The sequence below is a fragment of the Meles meles genome, chromosome 14 (assembly GCF_922984935.1).
Source record: "Meles meles chromosome 14, mMelMel3.1 paternal haplotype, whole genome shotgun sequence".
Lineage (NCBI taxonomy): Eukaryota > Metazoa > Chordata > Mammalia > Carnivora > Mustelidae > Meles > Meles meles.
The window spans coordinates 42711345-42725163 of record NC_060079.1 but is presented as its reverse complement, the minus strand read 5'-3'; the positions used below and the strand labels follow the sequence as shown (position 1 = coordinate 42725163).

The following is a 13819-nucleotide window of genomic DNA, read 5'->3' as shown; positions in this document are numbered from 1 at the left end:
TGATAAGCTAAAGAGAACAGAGAAAACTGCCTGTAAAAGAAAGATGGCAGGGGCGCCTGGGTGGCTCAGTGGATTAACCCGCTGCCTTCGGCTCGGGTCGTGGTCTCGGGGTCCTGGGATCGAGCCCCGCATCGGGCTCTCTGCTCGGCGGGGGGCCTGCTTCCTCCTCTCTCTCTGCCTGCCTCTCTACCAACTTGTGATCTCTCTCTCTGTCAAATAAATAAATAAAATTTAAAAAAAAAAAAAAAAGAAAGATGGCAGAGCTCAAGGTCAAGTGAAAAATAACCAAGAACACGCATCTGATAAAGAAGGTCCGTTTTCCCTTAGTGTTTCCATACAGAGTAAAACAAAACAAAATAGGATCTGAAAATACCAAAAACTGCTATGATGGAATAAATTTAGTTGATATTGATAATTTTTTTTTAAAAAGCAAAATACCATCTCTAAGGAATATAGAAATAAAAAGTTAAATTGCCTTTCAGAAAACCAAAAGAAGCACCTAAAATTAATAGTGAAATCACAGAGTATTTTCATTAAACCCAGCAGAGCAAAAAATAAAAAAAAAATGTATATAAATGTTGCAAAAAAGTGTCATCATTTACAGAAATAATTTAGGGAAACAGATAAATTATTGCACTGTTTAAGTAAGTTAGGGTATAAGTACTTTGTTGTTAAACAAAATCAGTATAAAAATACCAAACTATTTCAAGCCAATAACAATAAATTATCAGTATAATAACCAAAACAATCATTAAAATAACAAAACGTGAATTAGTGTGTATGATAGTGTTTTTTAACCCCACCAAAATTTTAAGATGTTACTATTTTTTGTTTGAAAAAAATGGTTTATTACTTTATTTTTTCTATTTATCATCATGAGTTGCTTAAAACATTTCAGTTTGTTGGCTGCACACTTTTTATTTTCTAGGAATAGAATAATTGCACTGATTTTTTTAATCAATTTACTATTTTTTCTACTTTGTCATTGGTTTATCCTATAATGAAGATACATATTTCCCAGTAGAACTTATCCATTTAGAGAGTTTTCTTTTAACTAACATTGAATAATTTAAGTGTTATTATTAAGTTCATTCTAGATATGAAATAAGATTGAAATAATTTTGCCCCAATTTTTTTTTCTGAAATAAAATTGGAATAGAGAGGGTCAACTATGTTACAAAAATGGGCATGAACATGGGGCAGTTAAATGTCTGCCTTTGGCTAAGGTCACGGTCCCAGGGTCCTGGGATTGAGCCCCACATCAGACTCCTTGCATGGCAGAGAGCCTGCTTCTCTCCCTCTCGCTCAGATCTCTCTGATGCTCCCCCTCTTTGTGCTCTCTGTCAAATAAATAAAATCTTTTAAAAAATGGGCATGACTACATGATAACAAAATATGTAATGTTAAATGCCATTTTTGTATAAAAATGAAGGATATATTGTATAATATAGGGGACATATTTTCATAGATGATCCTACACTGTACCTCTCTGGATTTGTGAGTACATAAACACTCATATACATTGTGTATGGTTGTCTCCTCATGACATACTCATTAGCTCGCATTAAATATTGTATTTGAACACAGTTAATGATGAAAATAATTACTATAGTCAAAATTAACATTTAGTTTTCTTAGGTATAAATTTCTTTTACTATGAATATCTATTCCTTTAAAAATACTTGAGAAGTCCCAAATGCATTACACATAATTTGTTACAAATAAAATCTAAATGAAACTACAATGTTTTTCAAATGTTCAGTCTTCCAATTAATACAAAATAAGCAGATATTTGCAACTGAATTATGTGCTAAACAGATCTTAGTCCACAAGAGATTTATCTCTTTTATCTTTATTTAATAAAAATACAATGACCTTAATTTACCAAAATTAAATTACTTGCCATATTATTTTCAACATGTAATAAGATTATTGTTAAAGTGTTTTAACAGCAAGACATCATAAAATGTTTATGGAGGTAACAGAGTTAAAGGATAAATGATCCTATGGTTTCTGCCTTTCTTTATGCCAACAGCATTGATAACAGGTTATCTCTGTTTATCTATACAATAAGGTTTGAGCCCAGTAATCTGAAATAGATTACTATGGTTTGTAACCACACATGTGTAATTTAATGGCATGCCACTGGTACACTATTAAAAATGGATGTATTCTGCACTGACTCATAATGAAACAATTTGTTAAGCACCACATTTTTTGTCTATCAAATTTTAGGGTATGTTGATACTTCCTAAATCTACGAGTACAAATTATAGTTTAAAATCATATTGCAGCTGTAACAAATATATGAAGGTTTAACAAGCCCAACTTATAGATCTTAATTACAGACTGCATCCTTTATCATATTAAGTGATCATATTTTATTTTTAATTAATTGCCCTTCATTCATACTTGCTTGATATTAAGTTCATGATGCCAACTATTTTTGTGATTATTTTAAACTGTTCACTTTTTTTTAGTTCACTAAAACAACATAATTTTTTTTTCTTACAGTTCTGAAGGTCAGAAGTAAACATAAACTATGTTTTATGAGACTAAAATCATTGTGTTCGTGGGGTTGTCTTCCTTTCAGAGGTTCTCCTCTTTTCTAACTTCTGGAGGCTGCCTTAATTCCTTGACTCAAGGTCCTTCCATCTTCAAACTCAAAGCAACCATATCACTGCAAAATCTGCTCAGCCACTACATCTCCTTTTTGGTTCTAACTCTCCCTCTTCCTGTCTCCCACTTATAAGGAACCTCATGATTATAGTGGGTCTCATTTTAAAATCCTCAACTTGGGGTGCTTGGGTGGTTCATTCTATTAATCGTCTGACTCTTGATTTTGGCAGGTCATGATCTCAGAATCGTGGGATCAAGTCTGGCATCAGGGTCTGCACTCAGAGGGGATTCTGCTTCAGATTCTCTTTCCCTCTCTCTCTCTGCCCCTCTCCCTGTTCAATCTCTCTCTCTCTCAAATAAATAAATAAATGTTCAAAAAATAATAAAATAAAATCCCCAACTTGATCGCATCTATAAAGTCTCCTTTGATGTGAAAGGTAATATATTCACAAATTCCAAGGATTAGCTTGTGGAATCTTTAGGGAAACACTATTCTGCCTATACAAAATACCTATTAAAACAATGGGAAAGTCCTCATGAGAAGAATTTCTGCCTTATTTGTCTTTAAGAAAGTCTGCTCAATTTATTTTTTTTTTCAGAGCAAACTTTAAATCTTTATTGAGAGAATTTAAGCCAAATTATCAATATAACAAACTGTATGTGTGGCTTCAGCTTCTCTTCTTTTTAACTTATGACTGTCCATCACCTGCTTCTTGAACTTTAGCAAATGCTGGATCAGGTGTAGTCTTCCCTTTCACATCAGGGCCATCTCCACACTCATCCCCAGTCTTTTCCAGACCCTTTTCCTTTTCCTGGTTTTCAGCTTCCAATTCAGGTTCTTGAACCCCACATGCTCCTTCTTCTCTCTCTTGTCCAGGCTCAATATCTGGATCCTCAGTAGGTGGTTCCTTTTTTTGAGGTGTTTTTTTTACCTGGTTGCTTAGCAACTCCAGGTTCATCCAGCTTAGAAGACTTTTTTCCATCTCCCTTTCCTCTCGATTTTGATCTTACTTGAGCACTCATATTTCTCAATTTACGCTCCTGGGAGAATGATCGAGTCTCCGGGAGAAAGAATCCAGACAGAAAGACGCGACCGACACAGCTCTGCACACAGAGCTTTAAGTCTGCTCAATTTAGACATCCTCCTTCATTCTTTCTAATCATATGGTCTTGATCAAATTGTCAAAGACTTGAATTATTGCTTACAATGGTTATTTTGGCTTTCTGTTAATTTGATTCTGTTTCAAAATGGGTTTCTTGCATATAGGCCTTTCCTAGTTAGGCAATTTTAAAGATGAACTTATTTTATTAAAATACGTAATTTATTTAGATATGTCATCATTCTAGGAATATTTAGTCCAAATAAAAGTTAATTTAAAAAAAAGAAAAAAGAAAGTTTTTTAATACTTTAAATATGAATACTATTTTGTTTTTGTTTTTCTCTAAACTACAACAGAGAAGTAGATTTAAATATGACCTTATTATTAGAATGCCAGAATGACAAGAAAGTATAGGTTATCAGTTTACACACAAACACACAGACGTGATTTAAGTTTTTTGGGGTTTTTTTTTTGAAAGTTTTTAAAAGAGTTAAAAACCTCGGGGCACCTGAGTGGCTCAGTGGGTTAAAGCCTCTGCTTTCGGCTCAGGTCATGATCCTGAGGTCCTGGGATCGAGCCCTGCATCGGGCTCTCAGCTTTGCGGGGAGCCTGCTTCCCTCCTCTCTCTCTGCCTGCCTCTCTCCCTACTTGTGATCTCTGTCTGTCAAATAAATAAATAAAATCTTTAAAAAATTAAAAAAAAAAGAGTTAAAAACCTTATGTAATATACCTATCAGGGTGAATCTTTGTACTAATTATCCTGATTTAATAATTTTCATTTAAAATAGGTCTATCTTCCTGATTTCTACTACCATGTAAAAGTGATGTAATCCTATATTCTAACTGTTATTGTTGTTTACAAGATTAGGGTTTTATTTCCAAAATTTTTAAAATTTTTTAATTTTTTTCCATCAGTTTTATGATTAGATAAAGATCCTCAGTTAACTTTAAAATATTAGATTATGGGATTCCTGGGTGACTCAGTTGGTTAAGCAGCTGCCTTCAGCCCAGGTCACGATCCCTGGGTCCTGGGAATGACTCCCACATTGAGGTCCTTGCTCAGCGAGGAGCCTGCTTCTCCTTCTCCCTCTGCCTGCCATTCCCTTTGCTTGTGTGCTCTCTCTCTCACACAAATAAATAAATAAAATCTTTGAAGGGTCAGGGGTGGGAGGTTGGGGGAACAGGTGGTGGGTAATGGGGAGGGCACGTTTTGCATGGAGCACTGGGTGTTGTGCAAAAAGAATGAATACTGTTACGCTGAAAAAAATAAATAAAATAAAAATATTTAAATGCAAAAAAAAATATTAGATTATTAAAATTGAACTAAATAATAATCAATTTGCAGAAACCTAGAGTATTTTGGAAAAAGTAAAAACCATAAAATGTTGGTCATTTTACATTTCTTTAATTTATCCTTACTTCTTTTTTTAAAGATTTTATTTATTTATTTGAGAGAGAGAAAGTGAGAGAGAGCATGAGAGGGGAGAAGATCAGAGAGAGAAGCAGATTCCCTACCAAGCTGGGAGTCCAACGTGGGATTCAATTCTGGGACTCCAGGATCATGACCTGAGCCAAAGGCAGTAGTTTAACCAACTGAGCCACCCAGGTGCCCTTATCCTTACTTTTTATTCTTATACATTATAGAATGTATAACAGGAAATTAAAATATCTTTGGATGATGGTAATATTTCTGGTTTTGACTTACATTTTAGTAATAAGAAATCAGTGCTAATGGGGAGGACCTTTCAATATGGTTTTCAGATTTCTATTTTTTTTCTTGTGTTTGTTATAAATAAAAATTGGTTATTTTGGTTAAGGTAATATTTAATGTTTGAGATTTGACTAAGTAAAATTGTTATAATGATGCATCAATGCATAAAAAATATGATATTTCTATTTTCTAAGGAAAATATTCCAATTTGTTGACATAAAATGCATTATAATACATAAATTCTCTACATATTATGCAGATGAAGCTAATTATATTTAAAAGTGGGATATTTTAAGTGTATCATCTGTATTTATAATTATACAATGGTGTATGTCTAACCACATATATTTAGAGGTATGTTATGTAAAAAACAAGAAAAACAAAAACCTTGCATATTTTCACATTGTTGATATACAACAGGAAACATTTCTTCTATAAAATGGCTAAGTAAGACCAAAATCACTGATGAATATGGATGCTAAGATTCTCAACAAGATCCTAGCAAACAGGATCCAGCAGCACATTAAAAAGATTATTCACCATGACCAAGTGGGATTCATCCCTGGGTTACAAGGATGGTTCAACATTCGCAAATCAATCAGTGGGATAGAACAAATCAATAAGAGAAGAGAAAAGAACCACATGGTCCTCTCAATTGATGCAGAAAAAGCATTTGACAAAATCCAGCATCCGTTCCTGATTAAAACGCTTCAAAGTATAGGGATAGAGGGAACATTCCTGAACTTCATAAAATCTATCTATGATAGATTTTATAGATCTATCTATGATAGCAAATATCATCCTCAATGGGAAAAAGCTTTCAGCCTTCCCGTTGAGATCAGGAACATGACAAGGACGCTCACTCTCACCACACTTGTTCAACATAGTATTAGAAGTCCTAGCAACCGCAATCAGACAACAAAGAGAAATAAAATGTATCCAAATTGTCAGTGAAGAAGTCAAACTCTCTCTCTTCGCTGATGACATGATTCTTTATATGGAAAACCCCAAAGACTCCACCCGCAAATTACTAAAATGGCTAAGTTATCCTGGGCTTGCCATAGTTTGTTTTTCATCCTGAAACTGTTACATTAAATTTCTATATTAATTTTTAATTACTTAATAGGATTTTCTAAAAACTGTTATCTATTGTAGTTTTTGGAAATATTGCCTAAAGATCATTTGTCTTTTGAGTCTAAGAATGTAGATCCATTATCTTCTCTCCTCTGATAACAAAGTTTCCAAATTTAGAGCACCAAAACTCATAAGATGTATTTTACATGTAAATTCTTTATGAGTGCTGGAATGGCCACTGATTAATGTAAAGATTTGTTTTTTGCTCCATTAAAGACAACAAAAATACATATATTTGTTTGATATTCTTAGATTTTAATTAATTCAAAGCTATTTTCAGTACTTCTTTCCCCCCTCTTAACAAATTTCAGATCAGAAGACATTGATTTGATTTCTTGGTTAAATAAGATGGAATGAATCAACATAAGCCTATCTCTCCCTCTGATTACATCTAAAAGTCTGGACAGAACAATAAGCAACGCTTTGAGGACTAAAAATCAAAGCATAACAGGCAGATATAAGATAAAGCAAAACTGAGGAGACTATATTGGGGTAAACTCATACTTTTTTCTTGTTCTCCATTATTCCCCCTCATTTATCTTCTGATTTTCACCTGTGAGTGGGCCAAAGACTGAAACTGGCCGGGGAATGCATACAGCAAAAAATCAGATAAAAAACTACAATTTCCAGGTAAAGAAACAGGAAAAAGAAGATTTGGGGAGAGAAATCTTTTCTTCTCAGACCAGACCAGGGTAAAGGACAGGCCCAAGGGCAAAGCCAGCACAGCATAGTTATTACAGTCAACCATACTATATTATATAGTTCCCAATTGCTAACAGACAAGATCTTAAATGTTCTGACCATAAAAAAGAAAAAAATATGGGACCTGATAGAGTTAAGTTAAAGGTATAATGATGACCACATTTCAAATATATAAATGTATCAAGTCAATCATTATTTGCTTCAAACTTGTGCAATGTTATATATTAATTTCATTTCAGGTAAAAAAAAAAAAAAGGACTCAGAGACCTTTTTGGGCAGAGGGACTGGGAAAGGGGTCTTTTTGGTATACAGAGTGTAGGGGAAGTCTCTTTTTTTTTCTCTCTTTTCTCCCACCACCTCACCGCAAATCTTTCCCAGATGCATGAAGCTGCAGAACAGCAATGTAGGTGGTGAAAGATCCCTCACTTTCTAGCCAGTGGACCAGGAAAAGGGCCATGGGAGTCAAAGAGTGGCAGAGAATCTGGAGTGGAGAGATAAACTCAAGGAGAAAATGCCCACTAACATCATAGTCAAATTGCTAAATCAAAGAACTAGTAACACAGAATTTCATAAGCAGCTATTATATCCACAAGGAATAAGGTAAAATAAAGAACTTTGCAGATTAAGGAAAACTATAAGAACTTATGGCCAGCTGAGAAAGATTTTCAGGCTGAAGGTAATATACCAGATAGAAATTTGCAACTTTAGGAATAAAGAAAAAACAGCAAAATGGGTAAATATCTGGGTGAATACTAGAAACTAAATTAGAAAGCAAAAACTGTATCACTGTTTGATGAATTATAATGTGTGTAGGTATAGTACATGTGAGAACAATAACATAGTATTAACACCAAACCACTAATAAAGAGAGAAGGGGAAAGGGAGCTGCATGATTGTAAGCCTTCTAAGTTTTATTTGAATTGGTAAAGTAATACCTTTGCACAGCTTCTGGAATAGGTATGCAGGTTGTAATCCCTAAGTAAAAGTATAAAAATAGAAGTATAAAATATCCAAATAGCAAATACAGTAAAACTAGAATTAAAACAAAATGTAAATTATTAGAACACATCAATTATACAATAGAGCTTATTTATGTGATCAGATAAAAATATAAGAATCAACTATATATTGCCTGCAGGAAACCAAACAATTACAAAAGTATCAAAAGATAAAAGCAAAAGATGGGAAAAGATGCATAATGCAAATGCTAATCAAAAAATGCTGGAGGCGCCTGGGTGGCTCAGTTGGTTAAGCGACTGCCTTCAGCTCAGGTCATGATCCCAGTGTCCTGGGATCGAGTCCCGCATCGGGCTCCCTGCTCCTTGGAGAGTCTGCTTCTCCCTCTGACTTTCTCCCCTCTCATGCTCTCTCTCACTGTCTCTCTCTCAAATAAATAAAAAAAAAAAATCTAAAAAAAAAAATGTTGGAATGGATATATTAATATCATCCAAATACACTTCAGAACCAGGAAAATTATCAGAGATAAAGAGTGATATTACACAAATATGAGCAATACACTTTTGAAAAAAATGAAAAAGGGCAGTATTTTCAATTAGACATTGACACATGAAAACGAACCTCAATTTATACCTCAACCTTGCACAAAAATTGCTTAATTTAGCAAAGAGTTACTACATATAATACCAAAACCATGCTTTTAAAAGGAAAAAAAAGATATTAATCACCATTATGATGATAAATTTCATCAACATTTAAATCAAAAGCTCTGAAAAATATGGCAAAGAGCAGAGAAAGATAAGCTAAAGAATGGGAGAAAATGGGGCACATGCGTGGCTCAGTGGGTTAAGCCTCTGCCTTTGGCTATTATGATCTCTGGTTCCTGGGATCGAGTCCTGCATCAGGCTACCTTCTGACCAGGGAGCCTGCTTCCATCTCTCCCTCTGCTGCTCCCCCTGCTGTGCTCTCTCTCCTTCTCTGTCTGTCAAATAAATAAATTCTTAAAAAAAAAAAAAATGGGAGAAAACGTTTTCAAATGACCCGATGACAAAGGATTTATAGTCAGATTATGAAAAGAAAAATCACAATGCAACAATAAGAAAAAAAAAAACCTAAAGAAAAATGGGGGAAAAATTAAACAGACACTACTTTGAAGAAGACATATAGATTTGCAATATGTACATGAAATGATGTACATAACTTCCCTAGTTATTGAGGAAGGAAAAGTAATACCATGATGAGATAGCACTAGACAACTATTAGAAAGAAGAAAAAACTGAAATGTCAGTTCCTGGTGAGAACACAGAACACTGGTGAGAAGACATGGCTAGTGGGAATATAAAATGGTATATCAAGTTTAGAAAACAATTTGCGGAGGTTTCTTTTTTTTTCCCTTTACTATTTTAAGATTAATTTTTATGCAATTATGGAGAGGAGGGTAGATAAAAAAGAAGAGATTGATTTTGACATTTAAAATTAATACAAAAACAAAAGGAAGCTAAAATATTAATATAATTTCATTTCAATTTTCCTAGCCTAGTGTAAAGTTAAAATTATCTCAAGAAAGTTACTATCTGACTGATGAATGACTTAACTTGAGTCTTTAGACTAATGGGTTTTGGGTTTCAAAAAAGACAAAAAATAATAATATGCATGCAGTATTTCAGACGACTTATTATCTGTTCCAGTCATAATGTGAACAGTAAGGAAACAACTGCATCTTAAAAGCATGTTGTCTATATTTAGTTGTCAAAGATTCCTAAGGAAGATGAATCTCACATTTCACCTCTATAACCAGAGATTTTAATTGCTACTCAAGAGATGCTAAATATAAATGTTCTTTGCACCTTGAGAATACTATTTAGATTTTAATAACCATTATTTTCTTTAAATTTTATTTTACTTTATTCTTTTTAAGAAGTTATTTATATTTGTGTAAATATAGTGGGAAATAAATGGTATGTTTTCAAAACACCTAAATATATATATATATATATCCTTACCTATGATCTTTCAGTTTGGTATGTTAATGACAAATCTCCTTTTCTTTTTCTTTACACACAGTGTCACATTAGTTTCTAGTGTGAACCTGGTGGTTCATCTTTTCTAAATTTTACTTTATGCTTACGACAAATGTAGCTACCATCTATCACTACACAATGCTATTATCGTATCCTTGACTATATTCCCTATGCTGTGTCTTTTATTCAGTGACTTAGTCATTCACAGCTGAAAGCCGGTACTCTGCTACTCCCCTTCATCCTTTTTGTCCATCCCCTGCTGGTCCTCCCTTCCCTTTGGCAACCATCAGCTTGTTCTCTGTATTTATAGGCCCGATTCTGCTTTTTGTTTGTTTTTTATTTTTATTTTTTTTCAGATTCCACATATAAGTGAAATCATACAGCATATATTGTTTCATTATACTGTTTTAAATCAGGTTTGGTCCTCTGCTTTCTGATTGTGACTTCTTTTATATTCAACAATTTGGCCCAGATTTACCCTACTTCAAAAACTCAACTTTTATATTCTTCCAATTTTCCTTCCCTCAACATACCTATCTGTTATATGCTATATAAATTTTAAAATGTCTATAAACATTCAAAAGTTTAAAAGGCTAATTATATATAAACATCTTTAATCTTAGAAATATGCCAACCAAAATGATTTTTTTTTAATTTAAGCTTGTTGAGAATTTAAAATACAGGCATACACCTAGGAGTCCAAAGGCATAATAAAATTTTGATGTCTGTTTCAAGTAGGGGAGAATTCCTTTCTTCTTTAGTAGAGCTAACTTACTGAAATCTGTAGGTGTCTTAAATAAATAACATCCCCATGGCTCCCAGCTTCTGCTATTATTGTTATACCTCTTATTTTGAGTGACTGTCACGTACCATAAAATTGTCTGTGGCACGTTTCAGTTTTAAATGGGCAGAATTCTGATTATAAAGATACCTTAGAATCTGCTTCAATGGATTAGTAAAATGAATAATACATTATTTCCTTATTATTCATTGAAAAGTTTGGGTAGCATCATAGTATTCAGACTTGCTGGCCAAACATTTAATAAAGAGAAGGAATAAATGGTAATACCTTTGTCATGTTTCATTTCTTTTCCCCTTCATGTGAAAGGCAGCAATGCTGGAATGACTCATTACATTTAAACATAGATTAAATAATAAACAAAAGATCATGTATTTTTCTTTCTTTAAAAATGCTAACTCAAGCTTTTCCTTCTATATTAAGACTTCTTGATGAATTTATTTTTTTCATAAGTTTCAAAAAAATTTAGGTTAAATGTACTTCTCACATGTGAACTATGAAAAACAAGTTTATATCCTCATTTTAGGAGAGAAAATTATAAATTTGAGATTAAGGCCACCTGAGAAAGGATCCTGAAATCACCATTATTTTTGACCACTGCAATTTATTAAATTTCTGCAAATTCAATTTGTCAATCTGTAAAAAGTGACTATTAATAATACCATCATATAGTTATTTTGAGGATTATATCAGCTAACATATTACATTTACCATATCCATTATCCTTATATCATGAGGATTATATTATGCTCAATAAAATGAATAGAAGTATGCATGGGACAATATATGTATTATACAGTATTCAGATATGTATTTGTAGTATTTAGGATACATCTGATTCCAAGAAAGAGAAAATGTCACTCAAAAAATCTTTCATAATAATGAAATTATTTTATATGACAGGTATACCATAAATGTAATAACTCCTTAGGACTGCTACATTGCCAAAAAAAAACATCAATCCTGCCCAGAAACTGCCTGTGACTTATTGACTCCAAGGTTATCCTTAGGCAACTAGAGTTTCACAAACAGAAAGTGGATATACAGCTCCTAGTAAGGACGTTGCCCAAGGAGCAAATCATGTATGACCATAAGGAACTTTGGGTAGGGAATCCTCTCAGGGAGCAGATAGGGTTCATGGAGATCAGAGGACAAATCTGGACTACAGATTTAATTCTAGAGCAGAGGATTAAGTCACCTACTTCTGAATCACATTAAGTAAAGCAGGAGACCTCAAGGAAAGCAAGGTCCTACTAGCAAGACAGTAGGGAAAGAACTACATGTTGGACAGATGAACTGTATATATAGAACTGTACCTAAACAAGTGTATCTCTATTAAATAAAAGTATTTTGTATGTGTTATTTTATTAAATGATATTTCATTTCTAATTTGAATTGCAGAAATATATCCTGATTTCTAATCTCCATTCTATCTGGTGATATGATTACCCCACATGTATTTTCATTGCAGTCATATTAGCAACATAACAATTGTTCACCTTCCTCTAATGTTTTTTTCAGAGGATTAGTCCTCTAAATCTTCAGATTAAGAAGTATTTCAGTGGGGAGGAGGGGTGGTACCTGGGTGGCTCGGTGGGATAAGCCTGAGTGGGTTAAGCCTCTGCCTTTGGCTCAGGTCATGATCTCAGGGTCCTGGGATCCAGCACCACATCTGGTTGGGCTCCCTGCTCAGTAGGGAGCCTGCTTCCCTCTCTCTCTCTGCCTGCCTCTCTGCCAACTTGCGATCTTTCTCTTTCTGTCAAATAAATAAATGAAACCTTGAAAAAAAAAAAAAAGAACTATTTCAGGGGGAGAAAATGGAGACTATTAGAGCCTTTAAGTTTCATAATACAAGATAAATCCTTTCAATTACTCATGGATTATTGAAAATTGGTAGTTACTCTTTGGTCAAAGCCCTGATATTAACAGAGGCTCCAGAAGGAGGAATGAATAAAAACTCCTAAGAGCAAATGGAAAAGCATAGATTGTTTTGCAAGTGGTAATTTGCATATATTCTTAGAAATAAATATGATTTAAAGAATCTCTACAGATTAATAGAGAACATTTAATACAATATTTATTTAGAGGTATATTAACTTTTAAATGATAAAGTATGATAAATAAATGTTAATATGAATTTTCTTATCTAGGAATCAACTCTCCCAAGGAAAAACTGAAGGAAAATAGAAAAGAAATATATGTGTAATTCTTGAATATGTTGCTTGACACAATTTATAACTTCACAGAGCGTTTCCTCAAATGACTTAAGAAATTAGTTATTTGTGAAAGTGAGCTAATACATGGTCTAGATTAAATAATAACAAAATCATAATACATATAATACAGCTATTATGATACAGAGAATAGTGGAAATTTAAGAAATTTAACAAGTTTTATTATAAAATTTAGCAAAAAATCTTCATACTACTTCCTCCCCCATACTGTCTTTTGTTCACAGAGTATAATAAAACAAATTACAAACATTATGTCATTTCCTCATAAACATTTCAGCATGAAGCTCCATTTGACAAAGACTTTCATATACTTCATACCATAATCATACCTGGTATTATTAATATTTGTCTTTACTTTCAAGTAATATCCAAGTTCATATACACATTTTCCTTATTTTCTCTAGCATGTCTCTTTATAGTTGTTTTGTTTTTCAAATCAAGGTCATGCTTTAGATTTGGGTATTATGTCATTTATTTACGTTTTCCTTTTACTGCCACATCATAGTATTCATGCTGATTTGTTAAGAAAATGGATTATATTT

General features: G+C 33.2%; 1 pseudogene; it reads right to left on the bottom strand.

Moving 5' to 3' along the window:
* Window positions 1–3294: 3294 nt before the first annotated feature.
* LOC123925175 lies at window positions 3295–3642 on the bottom strand (annotated as a pseudogene).
* Window positions 3643–13819: the final 10177 nt, after the last annotated feature.